Raw genomic sequence first — 19,437 nt, forward strand, 5'->3', positions numbered from 1 at the left:
AGGGTGTCAATTTTGGATCTTTCCTGCTTTCTCTTGTGGGCATTTAGTGCTATAAATTTCCCTCTACACACTGCTTTGAACGTGTCCCAGAGATTCTGGTATGTTGTGTCTTTGTTCTCGTTGGTTTCAAAGAGCATCTTTATTTCTGCCTTCATTTCATTATGTACCCAATAGTCATTCAGGAGCAGGTTGTTCAGTTTCCATGTAGTTGAGCGGTTTTGACTGAGTTTCTTAATCCTGAGTTCTAGTTTGATTGCACTGTGGTCTGAGAGACAGTTTGTTATAATCTCTGTTCTTTTACATTTGCTGAGAAGAGCTTTACTTCCAACTATGTGGTCAATTTTGGAATAGGTGTGGTGTGGTGCTGAAAAAAATGTATATTCTGTTGATTTGGGGTGGAGAGTTCTGTAGATGTCTATTAGGTCCACTTTATGTAGAGCTGAGTTCAATTCCTGGATATCCTTGTTAACTTTCTGTCTCGTTGATCTGTCTAATGCTGACAGTGGGGTGTTAAAATCTCCCATTATTATTGTGTGGGAGTTTAAGTCCCTTTGTAGGTCACTGAGGACTTGCTTTATGAATCTGGGTGCTCCTGTGTTGAGTGCATATATATTTAGAATAGTTAGCTCTTCTTGTTGAATTGATCCCTTTACCATTATGTAATGGCCTTCTTTGTCTTTTTTGATCTTTGTTGGTTTAAAGTCTATTTTATCAGAGACTAGGATTGCAACCCCTGCCTTTTTTTGTTTTCCAGTTGCTTGATAGATCTTCCTCCATCCCTTTATTTTGAGTCTATGTGTGTCTCTGCACGTGAGATGGGTTTCCTGAATACAGCACACTGATGGGTCCTGACTCCTTATCCAGTTTGCCAGTCTGTGTCTTTTGATTGGAGCATTTAGCCCATTTACATTTAACGTGAATATTGTTATGTGTGAATCTGATCCTGTCATTATGATGTTAGTTGGTTATTTTGCTCGTTAGTTGCTATAGTTTCTTCCTAGCCTCGATGGTCTTTACAATTTGGCATGTTTTTGCAGTGGCTGGTACCGGTTGTTCCTTTCCATGTTTAGTGCTTCCTTCAGGAGCTCTTTTAGGGCAGGCCTGGTGGTGACAAAATCACTCAGTGTTTGCTTGTCTGTAAAGTATTTTATTTCTCCTTCACTTATGAAGCTTAGTTTGGCGGGATAGGAAATTCTGGGTTGAAAATTCTTTTCTTTAAGAATGTTGAATATCGGCCCCCACTCTCTTCTGGCTTGTAGAGTTTCTGCTGAGAGATCAGCTGTTAGTCTGATGGGCTTCCCTTTGTGGGTAACCCGACCTTTCTCTCTGGCTGCCCTTAACATTTTTTCCTTCATTTCAACTTTGGTGAATCTGACAATTATGTGTCTTGGAGTTGCCCTTCTTGAGGAGTATCTTTGTGGCGTTCTCTGTATTTCCTGAATCTGAATGCTGGCCTGCCTTGCTAGATTGGGGAAGTTCTCCTGGATAATATCTTGCAGAGTGTTTTCCAACTTGGTTCCATTCTCCCCATCATTTTCAGGTACACCAATCAGACGTAGGTTTGGTCTTTTCACATAGTCCCAAATTTCTTGGATGCTTTGTTCATTTCTTTTTATTCTTTTTTCTCTAAACTTCCCTTCTCTCTTCATTTCATTCATTTCATCTTCTATCAGCGATACCCTTTCTTCCAGTTGATCGCATCTGCTACTGAGGCTTCTGCATTCTTCGCGTAGTTCTCGAAACTTGGCTTTCAGCTCCATCATCTCCTTTAAGCCCTTCTCTCCATTCGTTATTCTAGTTATCCATTCTTCTAATTTTTTTTCAAAGTTTTTAACTTCTTTGCTATTGTTTTGAATTTCCTCTCGTAGCTCAGAGTAGTTTGATCGTCTGAAGCCTTCTTCTCTCAACTCATCAAAGTCATCCTCCATCCAGCTTTGTTCCGTTGCTGGTGAGGAACTGCGTTCCTTTGGAGGAGGAGAGGTGCTCTGTTTTTTAGTGTTTCCAATTTTTTTGGTCTGTTTTTTCCCCATCTTTGTGGTTTTGTCTACTTTTTGTCTTCGATGATGGTGATGTACAGATGGGCTTTTGGTGTGGATGTCCTTTCTGTTTGTTAATTTTCCTTCTACCAGACAAGACCCTCAGCTGCAGGTCTGTTGGAGTTTACTAGAGGTCCACTCCAGACCCTGTTTGGCTGGGTGTCAGCACCAGTGGCTGCAGAACAGCAGATTTTCGTGAGACCACAAATTCAGCTGTCTGATAGTTCCTCTGAAAGTTTTGTCTCAGAGGAGTACCCGGTTGAATGAGGTGTCAGTCTTTCCCTACTGGGGGGGTGCCTCCCAGTTAGGCTGTTCAGGGGTGAGGGACCCACTTTAGGAGGCAGTCTGTCCGTTCTCAGATCTCCAGCTGCGTGCTGGGAGAACCACTACTCTCTTCAAAGCTGTCAGTCAGACAGGGACATTTAAGTCTGCAGAGATTCCTGCTGAATTTTTGTTTGTCTGTGCCCTGCCCCCAGAGGTGGAGCCTACAGAGGCAGGCAGGCCTCCTTGAGCTGTGGTGGGCTCCACCCAGTTCGAGCTTCCTGGCTGCTTTGTTTACCTAAGCAAGCCTGGGCAATGGCGGGCGCCCCTCCCCCAGCCTCGTTGCCGCCTTGCAGCGTGATCTCAGACTGCTGTGCTAGCAATCAGCAAGACTCTGTGGGCATAGGACCCTCCGAGCCAGGTGAGGGACACAATCTCCTAGTGTGCCGTTTTCCAGGCCCGTTGGAAAAGCGCAGTATTAGGACGGGACTGACCCCGATATTCCAGGTGCCGTCTGTTTCCCCTTTCTTTGACTAGGAAAGGGAACTCCCTGACCCCTTGCGCTTCCCGAGTGAGGCAATGCCTCGCCCTGCTTCGGCTGGCGCACAGTGCGCTTCACCGACTGTCCTGAACCCACTGTTAGGTGCTCCCTAGTGAGATGAAACCGGTACCTCAAGCAGAAATGCAGAAATCACCCGTCTTCTGTGTCGCTGGGGCTGGGAGCTGGAGACCGGAGCTGTTCCTATTCGGCCATCTTGGCTCCGGTTTGTTTTTTTTTTGTTTTTTTTTTTTTTTTGAGACAGAGTCTCGCTTTGTTGCCCAGGCTGGAGTGCAGTGGCGCAATCTCAGCTCACTGCAAGCTCTGCCTCCTGGGTTCACGCCATTCTTCTGCCTCAGCCTCCCAAATAGCTGGGACTACAGGGGCCCGCCACCATGTCTGGCTAATTTTTTTTGTATTTTATTAGACACGGGGTTTCACTGTGTTAGCCAGGATGGTCTCGATCTCCTGACCTCGTGATCCACCTGCCTCAGCCTCCCAAAGTGCTGGGATTACAGGCGTGAGCCACCGTGCCCGGCCTACATGACGTTTTATGCCTATGGATGTTTAAAGTTACTTTCAGTCGAGACATGCATGGTCTTAATGTTTGTATCACCTCCAAATTCATATGTTGAAATCCTAACCCCCTATGTGATGCCATTAGGATATGGGGCCTTTTGGAGGTGATCAGATCGTTAGGGTAGAGCCCTCATAAATGGGATTAGTTATAAACAGAGGCCCCAGAGAGATCCCTCATCCCTTCTGCCATGTGAGGACACAACTAGAAGATAGCTGTCTTCAAACCAGGAAGTGAGCTCTCACCAGACACTGAGTCTGCCAGTGATTGATCTTCAACTTCCCAGTCTCCAAAGTAGTGAGAAATAAATTTCTGTTGTTTATATGACCCAGTCTATGGTATTTTGTTATAGCAGACTGAACAGACTAAGACAAAACATTTTCTAATTTTATGATTCTGCATAGTAACATTATTGCTATCAGCATAAACCTTCATAAATTACTAAGGGCGTTGGATGTTAGTTCTGACCAGATTCGGGGTTTTGTAGAAGTTCCTTTCTCTGGCTATCTCTTCCATGATGAGGGTGTAATAACTTAAAGGCATACAGTGCTTCTGTTACAGATTAGGAAAAATAAAATAAAATCATGGGAATTTTGACAGAAAGGCAAGTGAGTTTCTTGCCATTGCTCCTGTAGACGAAAGCAGCCAAAACTGCCACCAGAATGCTGCTTAGAAAGCTTTTAGTCTCAGAAAGAATTGTTTTCTTCTGTGCTACCACGTCAGTTCTGGTAGTCCTATCTTATTTTGTCTCATGTTTTTTCCCCTTTGATGCTCACCTTACCTTTATTTGCTCTCATGATTATTTTACTTGAATCATGGACACAGGGACTATGGGGAAAATGACAGGTCATTGTATTCAGACCTCTGTACCTAGTGCATGTTATTGCCAGACACTGATATTATTCCCTTTAGAATTATATTTAATCTCTTTCTGAATGTCTTATTGATGTTTTCTCAATGACCTCTTCGGGTGGCTATTCCATTGTTAAATTACTCTTGCCTTTAGGACACTTTCTCTTATAAGTAATTTAAACATGCCCTTCTTATTTCTTGTAAAACATTCTAAGTCAACCACAAATAATTCTTCACTTTACTGTGTATTATTTCTTTCTTCTCCAGTAAAATACCACATGTCATGGGAGGCAAGCTCTCCATTCAACATGTAGGCCATTCAGAAGAAACCTAACAGATTTATGCCATTTCCACATCTATAAATGGAACATTTAAATGCTCTTTAAAATTCCTCTCAGCACTAATATTTTGTGATCATATGATTTCTACGTTTGGTTGTAAAATGATTTCTAAATCTGTCTGTGTTCCAATTTGTTATGCCAGTGAAACTTTTAAGTATTGTGTACTTAAATCTATTATTTTTAACTTCCAATAATCAAAAACTGTAAGTTATATCATGTAGAATTATAAGTGCCTAATTTTATTGAGTACTTATTATGTACTAGTTTGTTATTAGATATTTATATATTTTAGATTTATCCTCTAATGATATTTTATAGTATTTTGTTAGAGTTAAATATACATACACACATGTGTGTATATACATGTTATATATACATATTTATGTATTTTAATTTATTCTATTGGAAACATTACATTCAGTACATTCTTGTTGTATCTTTTATTCTCTTAAGCCATCATATCTTTTTTGTTTCCTTTTTATGGAGAATTTCTTTTTTTTTTTTTTTTATTATACTTTAGGTTTTAGGGTACATGTGCACAATGTGCAGGTTTGTTACATATGTATCCATGTGCCACGTTGATTTCCTGCACCCATTAACTCGTCATTTAGCATTAGGTATATCTCCTAATGCTGTCCCTCCCCCCTCTCCCAACCCCACAACAGTCCCTGGAGTGTGATGTTCCCCTTCCTGTGTCCATGAATTCTCATTGTTCAATTCCCACCTATGAGTGAGAACATGCAGTGTTTGGTTTTTTGCCCTTGCGATAGTTTACTGAGAATGATGTTTTCCAGTTTCATCCATGTCCCTACAAAGGATATGAACTCATCCTTTTTTATGGCTGCATAGTATTCCATGGTGTATATGTGCCACATTTTCTTAATCCAGTCTATCGTTGTTGGACATTTGGGTTGGTTCCAACTCTTTGCTATTGTGAATAGTGCCGCAACAAACATACGTGTGCATGTGTCTTTATAGCAGCATGATTTATAGTCCTTTGGGTATATACCCAGTAATTGGATGGCTGGGTCAAATGGTATTTCTAGTTCTAGATCCCTGAGGAATCGCCACACTGACTTCCACAATGGTTGAACTAGTTTACAGTCCCACCAACAGTGTAAAAGTGTTCCTATTTCTCCACATCCTCTCCAGCACCTGTTGTTTCCTGATTTTTGAATGATGGCCATTCTAACTGGTATGAGATGGTATCTCACTGTGGTTTTGATTTGCATTTCTCTGATGGCCAGTGATGATGAGCATTTCTTCATGTGTTTTTTGGCTGCATAAATGTCTTCTTTTGAGAAGTGTCTGTTCATGTCCTTTGCCCACTTTTTGATGGGGTTGTTTGTTTTTTTCTTGTAAATATATTTGAGTTCATTGTAGATTCTGGATATTAGCGCTTTGTCAGATGACTAGGTTGCAAAAATTTTCTCCCATTCTGTAGGTTGCCTGTTCACTCTGATGGTAGTTTCTTTTGCTGTGCAGAAGCTCTTTAGTTTAATTAGATCCCATTTGTCGATTTTGGCTTTTGTTGCCATTGCTTTTGGTGTTTTAGACATGAAGTCCTTGCCCACGCCTATGTCCTGAATGGTATTGCCTAGGTTTTCTTGTAGGATTTTAATGGTTTTAGGTCTAACATGTAAGTCTTTAATCCATCTTGAATTAATTTTTGTATAAGGTGTAAGGAAGGGATCCAGTTTCAGCTTTCTACATATGGCTAGCCAGTTTTCCCAGCACCATTTATTAAATAGGGAATCCTTTCCCCATTTCTTGTTTTTGTCAGGTTTGTCAAAGATCAGATAGTTGTAGATATGCAGCATCATTTCTGAGGGCTCTGTTCTGTTCCATTGATCTATGTCTCTGTTGTTGTACCAGTTAAGGAGAATTTCTGAGGACACTTGTCCCATGAAGACACTTTACAGAACTCTTATTCTATTTCCTACTACACTATTTTCCAATACTTTTCCCTTTATTTATGGCTACTAAGAATATTTGTTGACACAGGTTGATGGAAGAGAATAGAGAAATCAGAAATAAAGCCATGTATCTAGAGCCAACTGATCTATGACGAAGTTGACAAAGACATACACTAGGGAAAGAACACCTAAAAATGTGCTCTCCCTTTTTTTATCATAGTCAGCTCACCGACTGGCGACATCAGCTATGCCAGTCTTCTTCAGAGTGAGATGCACAGCCCACAGGGGAGCATCTAAAGTGGAGGGAGAAAATATTAAAACATCAAGAATGAAATCAAGCTTTTCAGATAGTTAAAACTTGGGTTGACACTGGCTTCTTCACTGAGCCATGAGAGAATGAGACAGCCTCTAAGAAGAACAGGAATCCACAGCAAGTCGTTGATCATGACGCCTTCACTCTTGCATTTGCTTTCAACATTTTGTGACACACTGCAGCTTTCCTGTGCCTGATTAAGCTGGTCTGGCTTATACGCCAAATGGACAATTTGTCGAAAAAGGTTTCTTCAACTAAACCATAGTATAAGACATAATTTAACTCCGTAACTTCAAAAGCTTACCTACAACATCCGTTGTGTCTCTAAGTTCAGCAAACTCCAATGTCTTCACTCAGTCTTTCTGCCCACACTTTAGTTGAAACTCTTCTTATTTGTAATCTGGATGGTTAGTAGATACTGTCCTAAATGATCTTCCACCTTCAGTTTTACTCCTTTTGCAATCTACTAGCTACCCTAAGCACACTCTTCATTTAATACACGTCATGTGACACACATGCCACTCTCTTGTTTGACATCATTTGTCTTAGTAGGTGCAAGTTACTGTAACAAAATACTACGGACTAGATGGCTTAAACAACGGAAATTGATTTTCTTACAGTTCTTGTATCTGGAAGTCTGAGATTAGGGCGTCAGCATGGTTGGGTTCTGGTGAGGACTCTCTTCCTGGCTTTCAGATCCAACTTCTCACTGTGTCCTCACAGGGCCTTTGCTTGGCACATGCACTTGGAGAGAGAGAGAGATCTCTCTCATCCCCTTCTTATAAAGCCACCAATCCTATCAGATTAGAACTCTACCATTATGACCTCATTTAATCTTAATTACCTCCTAAAAGCCCTGTCTCTAAATAGTGACACTGGATGTGAGGACTCACCCCATGGGACTGGGGGAACAGGTATAATTCAGCCCACAGCATCATTCATTAGTTCTCTATCTTCCCTCTTGTTAGATGCTGGGATCCTGGTCATGGTGTCTAAGGCTCTCCAGGATCCCATGCCAGCCTGTCTCTCTTGACTCAGCTCAAATTGTGCCTGATCCGGTATGTTGTGTTCAAGCCCTACTTAGCAGTTCCCCAGGGTATACCATGTTTTCTCTGGATTCTCTGCCTTGTTTGTCATCTTATGCCCATTTTGAATATTTTCTATTCATCCTTGTGAACAGGAAGTAGGCACATTTTCCTCCAAGAATCCTGCACTGGTAATAATTTCCTTTTACTCTATTCCTTATCCCTCTACCTTAAGTCTGTGTTAGAGGCCCTTCTTCTCTGCTCTCTGTGTAGGTTAATATCATACTACATTATAATAATTTGTTTACTTGCCTGCCCCCCATTAGATTATAAACTCTTTGAGGGCAGTGCCCATGTTTTGTTATTCTTACTATTATTTCTATTCTCAGTGGTTAATATTGTATGGTTAGATGTTAAACAAATTCTTCTTACTGAAAAATGTTTTAGTATCACCTGTAACTGTATAAAATGATAAGCATGAATATCAATATGGCTGTTACAAACTACAAAGTCTCTTACTTTCAGTAAGTGTGTTGGGTAATGTCACTGCTCTTTATTGGACATGGGTATAGAGTGACTGGAAGGCAGACAGTGAGACACCGCTTAACTGTGTAGAAACAATGCCGAGGGCTGCGGGTCTGGGACAGGGCAGGGAGAAGAAACATAAGTGAATCTGTTATCATTGAACAAAGCAGAGTAATATATTTAGGAAGTTTTACCTAAACCACAGCTGAGTATCAACCACTAGGAGGCCTGGATTCCCTACAGTTGAATTTCTGTCCTTTGGTGGATAAGTACCTAATCACTGCCTAATCACTTACAACCTACCAACACTTTCCCCTCTGTAGCCCATGCAATCCGAGGCTATCCTGGCTTGCTTTGCACCGACCTTCCTGCAGAGTGGGTGTATATTAGTCTGTTCTCACACTACTAAAAAAGACGTACCCGAGACAGGGTAATTTATAAAGGAAAGAGGTTTAATTGACTCATAGTTCCACATGGCTAGAGAGTCCTCAGGAAACTTACAATCATAGCGGAAGGGGAAGTAAACACGTCCTTCTTCACATGGTGATAGAGAGGAGAAGAAATGAGAACCCAGTGAAGGGGGAAGGCCCTTATAAAACCATCAGATCTCATGAGAACTCACTCACTATCATGAGAACAGGATGGGGGAAACAGCCCCCATGATTCAATTCTCTCCACCTGGTCCTTCCCACCACATATGGTGATTATGGGAACTACAATTGACAATGACATTTGGGTGTGGGGACACAGCCAAAACATAACAGGGTGTAACACTGCTTCTCTGGATTGATTTGAATCCCATCACTCTAGGAAGGCTGTTAAAATATTCCACTTACAATGCCTCAACTGAGATGGTTGAAGAAACCATAGCAGTTCCATATGTATAGGGTAAAGGATAAAGTACTCTTGCTAGCCCAGGATAGGGCATGTGGCCAAGGCCTTCCCTTGCCAAATTTGCTGCTGTGTATGCTTTCTTGATTTTATTCTCAGGTCGGAGGAGGTGGATAGATACTCCAGTGAAGCCTTAACAATTTTTGCTTGGCTTTGAATTCTCTCTTCCTGGGACTGGAGTTTGGGGAAAAGCCTGAATGAAGCAATCCCCTGCAACATACACACACCTGCTAACCCCACTCCCTTGCCCCATAGCTAAGAAAGACTGTATTTACCCATAGAATTACCCTGGCTCCTTCTTCTTAACTGATTGTATTATACAAGAACAACTCTTTCAAGGGTAGGTCAAAGGCCATCATTCACTCCCTTCCAGTTCTCTAGATGACAGTGTCATTTTCACTTTCCTCCTACATCAGATATTTTTTGACAACTATCAACCTTCCCTAAAAAAAAATTGAAGCTATTGAGACAAATGTTTAGTTATTAGAAGTTATTTCCACAAAGAATCAGTTTCCTTACAGGTAGTCAATCATCTTTAGTGTTGTTAGGAAGATGAATATCAGGGTATGGCCAACGAATTACAAAAATGGTCAAGTTAAGAATTACTCCTTCATAATCATTGGTGAAGTGTTTTCAGAGTTCAATAATTTCCAGAATTTGTACCTAGTAGTGGATAAGGGAAGATACAACACAGTAGTTGGATAATTCACTTACAAGATTTTTTTTTACAGTATCTGCAAAATGCAGCCGTGGGTTCTTTCTTTAGGTAACATATGTTTCTGTGTTTTAGAAGTGATGACCTGTTTTGCGCTTCTCACATACCAGTAAGACAAAATTCCCTTAGAATCGAAGAAATTTTAAACATGTCAAATAATGTATGAAGTTGAGAATTCTCTAAGGCAGAGGAATTCAGTTTTTAAGAGGGTAGAGAAATAAGCAAAATGACCCAGACATAAAACTTACCCCAAGAAAGAAAATAGCTGGGAGTGGAAAAACGATTCTTCAGAGGACAAAGATAGGAAGATAATTGGTTCAGAAGAAACACTTCCACCTGAAGTAGAGAAAAAGCAGGTTGATAACCCTTGTGGAACTATGAAGGAAGAGAACCAGTGCTGTCTTCATAATCATGGGGGCTGGGATGGCCCCCAGTATTAGAGACTCTATTGTGGACATTAAAAAGGTAGAAGAAAAAGAAGTCATTGTTCACTTGGAAAGGAACTAAAATGTTTTCAGGCCAAAGACAATTCAATACTCGGATTGAAACTATGAAGAAAAAAAAAGATAATTGATAGAGTTAAAAACAACAAAAATTAAAACCTTTTAGAGAAATTATTGAAAGAATAATATGTATTTCCCCAAATTATTGAATTTATTTACATTTCTATTTCTATTAAACCTGTGTATCATTTCAAAATAAGTGAAGTAAGTGATAGTCTTTCCCCTTTCTACGTACCAGTCTATAGGTATGTATTGAATACTTACATATATCACATGTGATGCCTACAGAGACCACTCAATGCTATTTAAAATGGTTCAACAGCTAAGCTCTGGAGCAATTAGAGTTGGAGTGAGAGATGTCCATGTGTTTACATGTATTATACTGGGAATGGAATGGTATCTATGTAATTCTGTGAACAGTTTATATTTGGACTACATCTGGATTTTTTGTCTTTCTTTCCAAAAGCAAGAAGAATAAAACTCCAGTACAGCAAATTATGGACTTGGAGAAACAAACAGAAATAACAGCATTAAAATAAAAAGGCAATTCTTGGATAAATTAGATGTCATTAAATGCCATTTTAAAAGATTATGTAATTAAAATTGAAGAGTGACAGTTTTACACTAGTTTAATAGCGTTATGCAAAGAAGAAACCATCCTAAGATGCCCCCCAAAAATGCTTTGGACAGAGAACATGGATATTTGGAAGAGAATTATTAGAAGCTGAAGGTTTCGGGAGAAAAGTACAGATCAGTCTCTCAAGTAACATATTCCCTAGCCCTATCTGTGTGAAGACTTTCTTCTCTTTTTCTAATTTTTAATATTTGTGGGTACATAATAGTATATATATTTATGAGGTACATGAAATGTTTTGATACAGATATGCTATATTAATAATCACATCATGAAGATAGGGTATTCACCCTCAAGCATTTATTCTTTGTGTTACAAACAATCCAATCAGACTTTTTAAGTTATTTTAAACTGTACAATTAAATTATTATTGACTATAGTCACCCTGTAAAAATATGTATATATAATGCTTCACAAATTTGCATGTCATCCTTGCACAGGGCTATGCTAATATTCTAGTTATTGTTCCAATTTTAGTATATATGCTGCCAAAGCAGCGCTGTATAAAGACTTTCTTAAAAAGAATCAATTCCTTGTGAGGACAAATTTAAAGCAAAATAAAATACTGTCATGCCATTCAGGAGACGGTGAGAGTTTCTCTGACCTTCAGAAATCTATTGAACTTGTCTTGAAATTCATGTCAATTTCAGAGCCAATGGATGTCCAAAGTCCACAGACAGAGGAGACGATGTTGGTAACCTGCCCATATTCCCTAACCCAAATTTCAGCTTCAAGCACTTGCATATATTTACCTTATTTGTTGGGGTCAGAGGTGCCAAGGAATCTCCTCTGTGAATAGCCCTCAAACAATGACCCACAAGAATTATATATACATACCCAGTTCCTCAGAAAACACTTCTGAGGGGTGTGTTTTACACGAACTCCTCTTGCCTAACATGATGAAGTCCACATCCACAGTGGTAAATGGCTTAATAATGAACTTCTCTAACTACCTTTTCTTCCTTGTCCCAGTTCCTCCCTGGCCTAGTGGTGGTTTTTTCCTCCTTCCAAGTAAACAATTTGCACTATAGGCTGGGTGAGGTGGCTCACGCCTATAGTCCCAGCACTTTGGGAGGCCGAGCTGGGTGGATTACCTGAGGTCAGAAGTTCGAGACCAGCCTGGCCAACATGGCGAAATCCCAGCTCTACTAAAAATGCAAAACTTAGCTGGGCGTGGTGATGCATGCCAGTAATCTCAGCTACTCCAGAGGCTGAGGCAGGAGAATCACTTGAACCCAGGAGATGGAGGTTGCTGTGAGCCGAGATCGTGCCACTGCATTCCAGCCTGGGCAACAGAGCAAGACTGTCTCAAACAACAACAATAACAACAACAAACAATTTGCACTGGAGTTCTTGTCCCAGTGTCTGCTTCTGGGGACACACAAACTATGCCACCCTCCCTGAGATTTGTATGTATTCCCTGGGTGATTACATTTTTATAGGCCATGCATCCTCATAGGCTAACTCAGTTCCTCATCAGAGGAACTCAACTGCTTCTTCAGATTCCAAAAATAAATATTCACTTCCACAACTTTTATGAATTCTAAAGGCTTTATTGAAAATTTGGAGAGTCCAGGCCTGGTGGCTTACACCTGTAATCCCAGCACTTGGGGAGGGCTAGGTGGGAGGATCACTGGAGCTCAGGAGTTTGAGATCAGCCTGGGCAACATGGTGGAATCTCATCCTTACAAAAAATATTAAAAAGTAATTAGCTGGATGTGGTGGCCCACATCTGTCGTCCCTGCTAGTCTACACGCTTAGGTGTGAGGATCACTTGAGCCCAGGAGATTGAGGCTTCAGTGAGCTGAGATCACTCCAGAAAGAAAATTTGGAAGGCTCTCTGGAAGTAGTCACTTTGTACAATATGCAGCTACTCTTCTTCTTCCCTTCCTCTTCCTCAATCTCTCTTTTGCAGACTACTTGGGAGAATTCCCATTCTTTTTATGTCTAGAGAGCAATTTCTTTCTTTCGTAGTTTAGGGCCAGCCAACCAGGGTCTGGAAGTCCCACATACTGCTCCAAAAATTTTGTGCTCTTTTCTCAAAGATAGCTGTATCCCTTAGAGGAATTCTGGAGTCATCAGTTGAAATAATAACATTTTATATACTTCATTATGGTCAAAACTTCCCTGTATGATCATCCATTCCTCTTTTTTTTTTTTTCCTGAGACAGGGTCTTGCTTAGTCACCCAGACTGGAGTACAGTAGTGTGATCATTGCTTACTGCAGCCTCTAACTCAAGAGCTTAAGCAATCTGATTCATCTATTTTAAATCTATTATTAATTATTATAGAATAAGAATAAAACAGTTACTCTCAAAGTTTTGTATACAGTAAACTGAATAGATTGTTTTTTCTCAGTATTTAATCATTCTCAACTCTTCTTTTTGTCATCTTGGTAAACTGAGCTAAATAAATTATCCTAGTATAGTTATGAATAATTATCTGGAATGGGTCCACCAAACTTGACCAGAGGTGGAACTAAGTTTTACTGGGCTCAGAGTTATACAATTTGGGGTGTGCTCTTAGGAAATAAAATATAAAAAAATGTAGATGAGCCTTGGAAAGTCCAGAACCCTGAAATTCAACTCTAATTAGCTTCATAATAAATCTGCTTTAGTACCTGGCTCTCTGACAAGAATACAGCATGTTTTTAAATCATCCCTTCTAAAGCAAGAAGGGGTATGTAGGACATTACAGGAATATAGCAAGTCTTAAAACCACTCCTTCTAAAACAACTAGAATATTGAGTACTTACAGTCTTCCAGGCATTGTAAATAAGCAGTTTGCTAAGATTAATTTTTTAAATTTATTTTAATCCAAAATATACAGATGAGGATATTGTAGGACAAAGAAGTTAAAAAACTTGATTAAGTCTGCACAAACTATAGTTTGGACAGTGGTAGTGGCTCTAAAGCCAGTACACATAACCTATACAGGTGTACCTTGTTTTATTGCACTTTGCCTTATTGTGCTTTATAGATAATGCTTTTTTGTTGTTGTTCTTAACAAATCGAAGGTTTGTGGAAGCCTTCAGAAATTGTATTGGCACCATTTTTCCAAAATCATATGTTCACTTAATGTCTCTGTCACATTTCGGTAATCCTCACAATATTTTAAAATTTCTAATTATCATTGTATCTATTATGGTGATCCATGATCAGTGATATTTGATGTTAATATTGTCATTGTTTTGGGGCACCAAAAATGGTGCTCATATAAGTTGACAAACTTAATTAAGAAATGTTGTATGTGTTCTGACTGCTCCACTGGCTGGCCGTTCTCCAGTCTCTTTCTCTCTTCTCAGGCCACCCTATTCCCTAAGACATGACAACATTGAAATCAGGTCAATTAATAACCCTACAGAAGCCTCTAAGTATTCAAGTGAAGGAAGAGTTTCATGTTTTTCACTTTAATTCAAAAGCTAACAATGATTAAGGCTGGGTGTGATGGCTCAGGCCTGTAATCTTGGGACTTGGAGAGGCTGAGGCAGGCAGATCCCTTGAGATAAGGAGTTCGAGACTAGCCTGGCCAACATGGCAAAACCCTGTCTCTACTAAGAGTACAAAAATTAGCTGGATGTGGTGACTCACGCCTGCAGTCCCAGCTACTTGGGAGGCTGAGGCATGAGAATCACTGGAACCAGGGAGGCAGAGGTTGCCATGAGCCGAGATTGCACCACTGCACTCCAGCCTGGGCAACTGAGTGAGACTTTGTCTCCAAAAATAAAAATATAATAATAAAATAATAATTAAGATTAGTGAGGAAGGTATGTAGAAATCTGAGAGAGGTAAAAAGCTAGGCCTCTTGTGCCAAACAGCTGAGTCATTAATGCAGAGAAAAAGTTCTTGGAAAAAAAAAAAGTACTGTTCTCTTCCAGTGAATACACAAATAAGAAAACAAACATCCTTATTGCTGATATAAAGAAAGTTTGAGTGGTCTAGGTAGAAGACTAAACCAGCCATAACATTCCCTTAAGTCAAAGCCTAATCCAGAGAAAGGCCCCAACTCTACAGTTCTGTGATGGCTAGGAGAGGTAAAGAAGCTGCAGAAGAACAATTTGAAGCCAGCAGAGGTTTGTTCATGAGGTTTATGGAAAGAAGCCATCTTCATAACATAAAAGTACAAGATGAAGCAGCAAATGCGAAGTAGAAGTTGCACCAAGTTATCCAGAAGATCTAGCTAAGATTATTGATGAAGCAGGCTATCCTAAACAACAGATTTTCAGTGTCGACAAAACAGCTTTCTATTGGAAGATGCCATCTGGGACTTTCATAGCTAAAGAGGAGAAGTCAATGTCTGAGCTTCAAATCTTCAAAAGACAGGCTGATTCTCTTGTTAGGGGCTAATGCAGCTGATGACGTTAAGCTGAAATGAATGCTCATTTATTACTCCAAAATCCTAGAGCTCTTATGATATGGTTTGGCTGTGTCCCCACCCAAATCTTATCTTGAATTCCCACATGTTGTAGGAGGGACCCAGTGGGAGGTAAATGAATCATGGGGGCAGGTCTTTCCCATGCTGTTCTCGTGATGGTGAATAAGTCTCACGAGAGGTGATGGTTTTAAAAAGAAGAGTTTCCCTGCACAAGCGCTCTTCTCTTGTCTGCCACCATGTGAGACATGCCTTTCCCCTTCCACCATGATTGTGAGGCCTCCTCAGTCATGTGGAACTATAAGTCCATTAAACCTCTTTCTTTTGTAAATTGCCCAGTCTTGAGTATGTCTTTATCAGCAGCATGAGAACAGACTAATACACCTTAGGAAGTATGCTAAATCGACTCTGCCTATGCTCCATAAGTGAAACAAAAAGCCTGGATGACAGCATATCTGTTTTAAGCATGGTTTATTGAATATTTTAAGCCCATTGTTGAGAACTATCACTCAGAAAAAAATTCCTTTCAAATATTACTGCTCATTGACAATGCACCTAGTCACCCAAAAGCTCTAATGGTGGTGTACAAGATTAATGTTGTTTTCATGCCTGTCAACACAACATCTATTCTGTATCCCATGGATCAAGGAGTCATTTTGACTTCCAAGTTTTATTATTTAAGAAATACATTTTGCAAGGCTATAGCTGCCGTAGATAGTGATTCCTATGATGGACCTGGGGAAAGTAAGTTAAAAACCTTCTAAAGTATTCACTGTTCTAGGTAATAATATTTATGATTCATGAGAGATGGTCAGATGTCAACATTAGCAGCAGTTTGGAAAAGGTTGATTCCAACACTCATTGGATGAGTTTGAGGTGTTCAAGACTTCAGTGGGAAAAGTAGCTGCAGATGTGGTGGAAATAGGAAGAGAACTGGAATCGGAAGCGGAACACATCTTCAGAAATGTGACCAAATTGCTGCAATCTCATGATAAAACTGATGAATGAGGAGTTGCTTCTTAAGAATGAGCATAAAAAGTGGTTTCCTCAAATGGAATATAATCCTAGTGAAAATGCTATGAACATTGCTGAAATGACAACAGAGGATGTAAAATTTTATATAAACTTAGTTGATATAGCAGGGGCAATGTTTGAGAGCATTGACTAATTTTGAAAAATGTTCTAGTGCCAGTACAATGCTATCAAACAACACTGCATGCTACAGAGAATTCTTCCATGAAAGGAAGAGTCCATCAATGTGGTACACTGCATTGCTATCTTATTTTAAGAAATTGCCACAGCCTCCCTAATATTCATCAACCAATGCCCTGCAGCCAGCAATCAAGGCAAGACCTTCTACAAGCAAAAAGACTCCAACTTGCTGAGGGCTCAGAAAACTGATAGCATTTTTTAGCAATAAAGTAATTCTTAATTAAGATATGTAACTTTTTTAGACATAATGTGATTGCACAGTTAATAGACTACAGTATAGTATAAACATAGCCTTTATATGCACTGGGGAACTACAAAGTGTGCATGACTTGCTTTGTTGCAATATTTATTGTATTGCAGTGGTCCAGAACTGAGCCAACAAATAGTCAAGGTATGCTTGTATACACTATACTGCCTCTGAAAACTTTATCTTTTCAGTTCCTAAATAGTTCACTATCTCTAAAAAGGATATAAATCAAATATAAATCCATCATAAACAATAAAGCTCTGCTTTCTACCTTAGTGCTCAACCCATATTACTGTGGAGGTAATCAGATCAGCCATATGCCCACACAGAGGGGCGTCAAAGGCCCAATGATCTTGAGAGTTTTTTTTTCTGATTCTTTCCAAAATAAAATTAAAATATATGTATGTCCTGTTAAGCTGAGATAATTTCTGTTAGCTCAGGCCAGTTTTTCTGTGCAATGGAGTAATAGTACAATTACTACAGAGAAGTAGGTTCAAATAGAGAGTCTCTGAGGCAACTAAAATTCCTGTGTTAGTGAATTGGCTGAGGGCAGTGAAGTATAAACGTCTACTAGGATTGTAATAAATATCCTGTGGGGTATTTTTCCAGTTTACAAATATCCATGTCCCATTGTCCTTTGTCTGTTATGCTTGACCATAATCATCTTTCAATTCTAGTTGATTGAACCAAAATAGATTACTTTGCCTAACCTGAGCCAAGCAGATATTTCCAGGGAATTCATAATTGATACTAATCTATTTTTGTTCAGCTGGGAGCAATGGTCAACTTAGAAGTGTAGGGTAACTCTCTACCATCTACTACATGAGAGTCAGAGAAAGCCAATTCACAGAGAAATAATCTGTCAAAGAAATTTTCTATTCATGGAGTGTAGCTGTATGTTTTCTACTTTGGGATTTATAATATATCTCTCTAACATTTATAATGTTTGGGATTTTTCTGTTTGTTTATGTCTTAATCTAGCTTTAGTTCATTTCTGTTCATTGCAACCCACAGAGTCCTGATTAATACAGAGATATAACCCAAAATTTACAATTATTTTAAAAAACTTTTTATTAAGTTTACTCATTCAGAATTGTAACTAAAAACTGTTATGACACTTTTAGAATATAATAAACAAGAGCCAGAGTGTTCAGAGTCATCTGTGACTAGGGATATATCTCAGTGTGATGTGGCCAAGACTGGTAATTTCTGAAGGTGATGGTTACTTCAAAGTGTGTAGCATTAAATGTGTCTTTACCACATACTTTCATAATTCCATGTTATCTTTTTAAAAGCTGAGGTCATCTTATTTTTAGTTTCTTCAAATCGTTAATATGTTCCTGTTTTTCCTCTTCATGCAAACTTTTGATAATGAATCCCTGCTTTATTAAAGCTTGAGGCTTTTTAAAAGTTCAATTTCACGTGAAGTCAAGGTCTTAAAATTCCTTATGGGTAAGTGCTTTTTGCTTTATTTTCATCTCATTTACTAGATTAGTTATAGCCTTAATATCAAACTTTCATTTGATATTTCATGTGTTTGTGTGTGGATGCATGCATATCTGTATGCATGTATAATAGTAACTATCTAAAATAAATTATGATACTAAAAGCAAGTGACAGGTGAATATCATCCCTATTAACTGATTAAATAAAAGTAATTTCACTAGTTAATCAGGTGTAATCCATATATGTATATAGTTATTTGGGGGTCTAGGGTAATTTGAGTATTTTCCAAAGTACAGGATGTTTCTTTTACTAATAATGTCTATTTTGATTGTCCACCTGAGTCTGTTAAATTTTTCTACTCATGAGAAATATGTAATTTTAGAAAAAGTTGATAAAAATATTTTAAAAGGAAAATGTCACTCATTTTTTAAGCAAATAGTGATATATTTTAGTTACAAAAATTGGAAAATGGGTTTATATTTCCTTCAAATATTATGTCTCATGAGTAGTTTAAAAGTTTTGGGTTCTTATCCTTATACCTTCAAAAAAGACAAGAAAATAAAATTACACAAAACAAAACACAGATTTGATTCTTCCAGGAAGAGCTAACGGCATTTCCATATCATTACAGTCCCCATTGTTATTTCTGAAACAGCAGATATTTAAATTTGGAGCTATATTTACTATTAAAAGTCCCATAATGTAATAGAAACAGTAGGAATCATCAAGCCACATCTCTTTACATCTCTAATACAGAAGTAGTGTGTCCTCACATGACATTACTAAGATAAAACAGGGAAAATGAAATTTTATGATAACTGATTGCAATTTTCTTGTAGCAACCTGAGCTAGGAGAATCTTATGTAGAAATTAGAACTACAGTTAAAACTTAAAAAGGATGCAGCAACCATTATGCACTAAATACCTTAGTTCTGGGTCATGACTTTTTACTGATTTTAATTTTTTTTGTGAAACAGATTGTGTTAGTCCATTCTCACGCTGCTGTAAGGAAATACCTGAGACTGAGTAATTTA

At 38.9% G+C, this 19,437-nt stretch overlaps 1 long non-coding RNA gene and 1 other non-coding gene across 2 annotated transcripts in view; both read right to left on the reverse strand.

Annotated features, from left to right (window-relative positions):
- Nucleotides 1-7,602, reverse strand: part of LOC134731365 (uncharacterized) — a 50,383-nt gene extending 42,781 nt beyond the window's left edge. Inside the window, exon 1 of the long non-coding RNA XR_010113587.1 lies at nucleotides 7,453-7,602. This is a non-coding gene — a long non-coding RNA (uncharacterized lncRNA). The remainder of the gene's footprint in view (nucleotides 1-7,452) is intronic.
- Nucleotides 7,603-11,522: 3,920 nt separating this feature from the next.
- LOC129490840 (U6 spliceosomal RNA) lies at nucleotides 11,523-11,624 on the reverse strand. Its single transcript, XR_008660330.1, has one exon. It is a non-coding gene; the product is annotated as a U6 spliceosomal RNA (small nuclear RNA).
- Between the last annotated feature and the right edge of the window lie 7,813 nt (nucleotides 11,625-19,437).

This window comes from Symphalangus syndactylus, chromosome 9 (assembly GCF_028878055.3).
Source record: "Symphalangus syndactylus isolate Jambi chromosome 9, NHGRI_mSymSyn1-v2.1_pri, whole genome shotgun sequence".
In the NCBI taxonomy this organism is placed as follows: Eukaryota; Metazoa; Chordata; class Mammalia; order Primates; family Hylobatidae; genus Symphalangus; species Symphalangus syndactylus.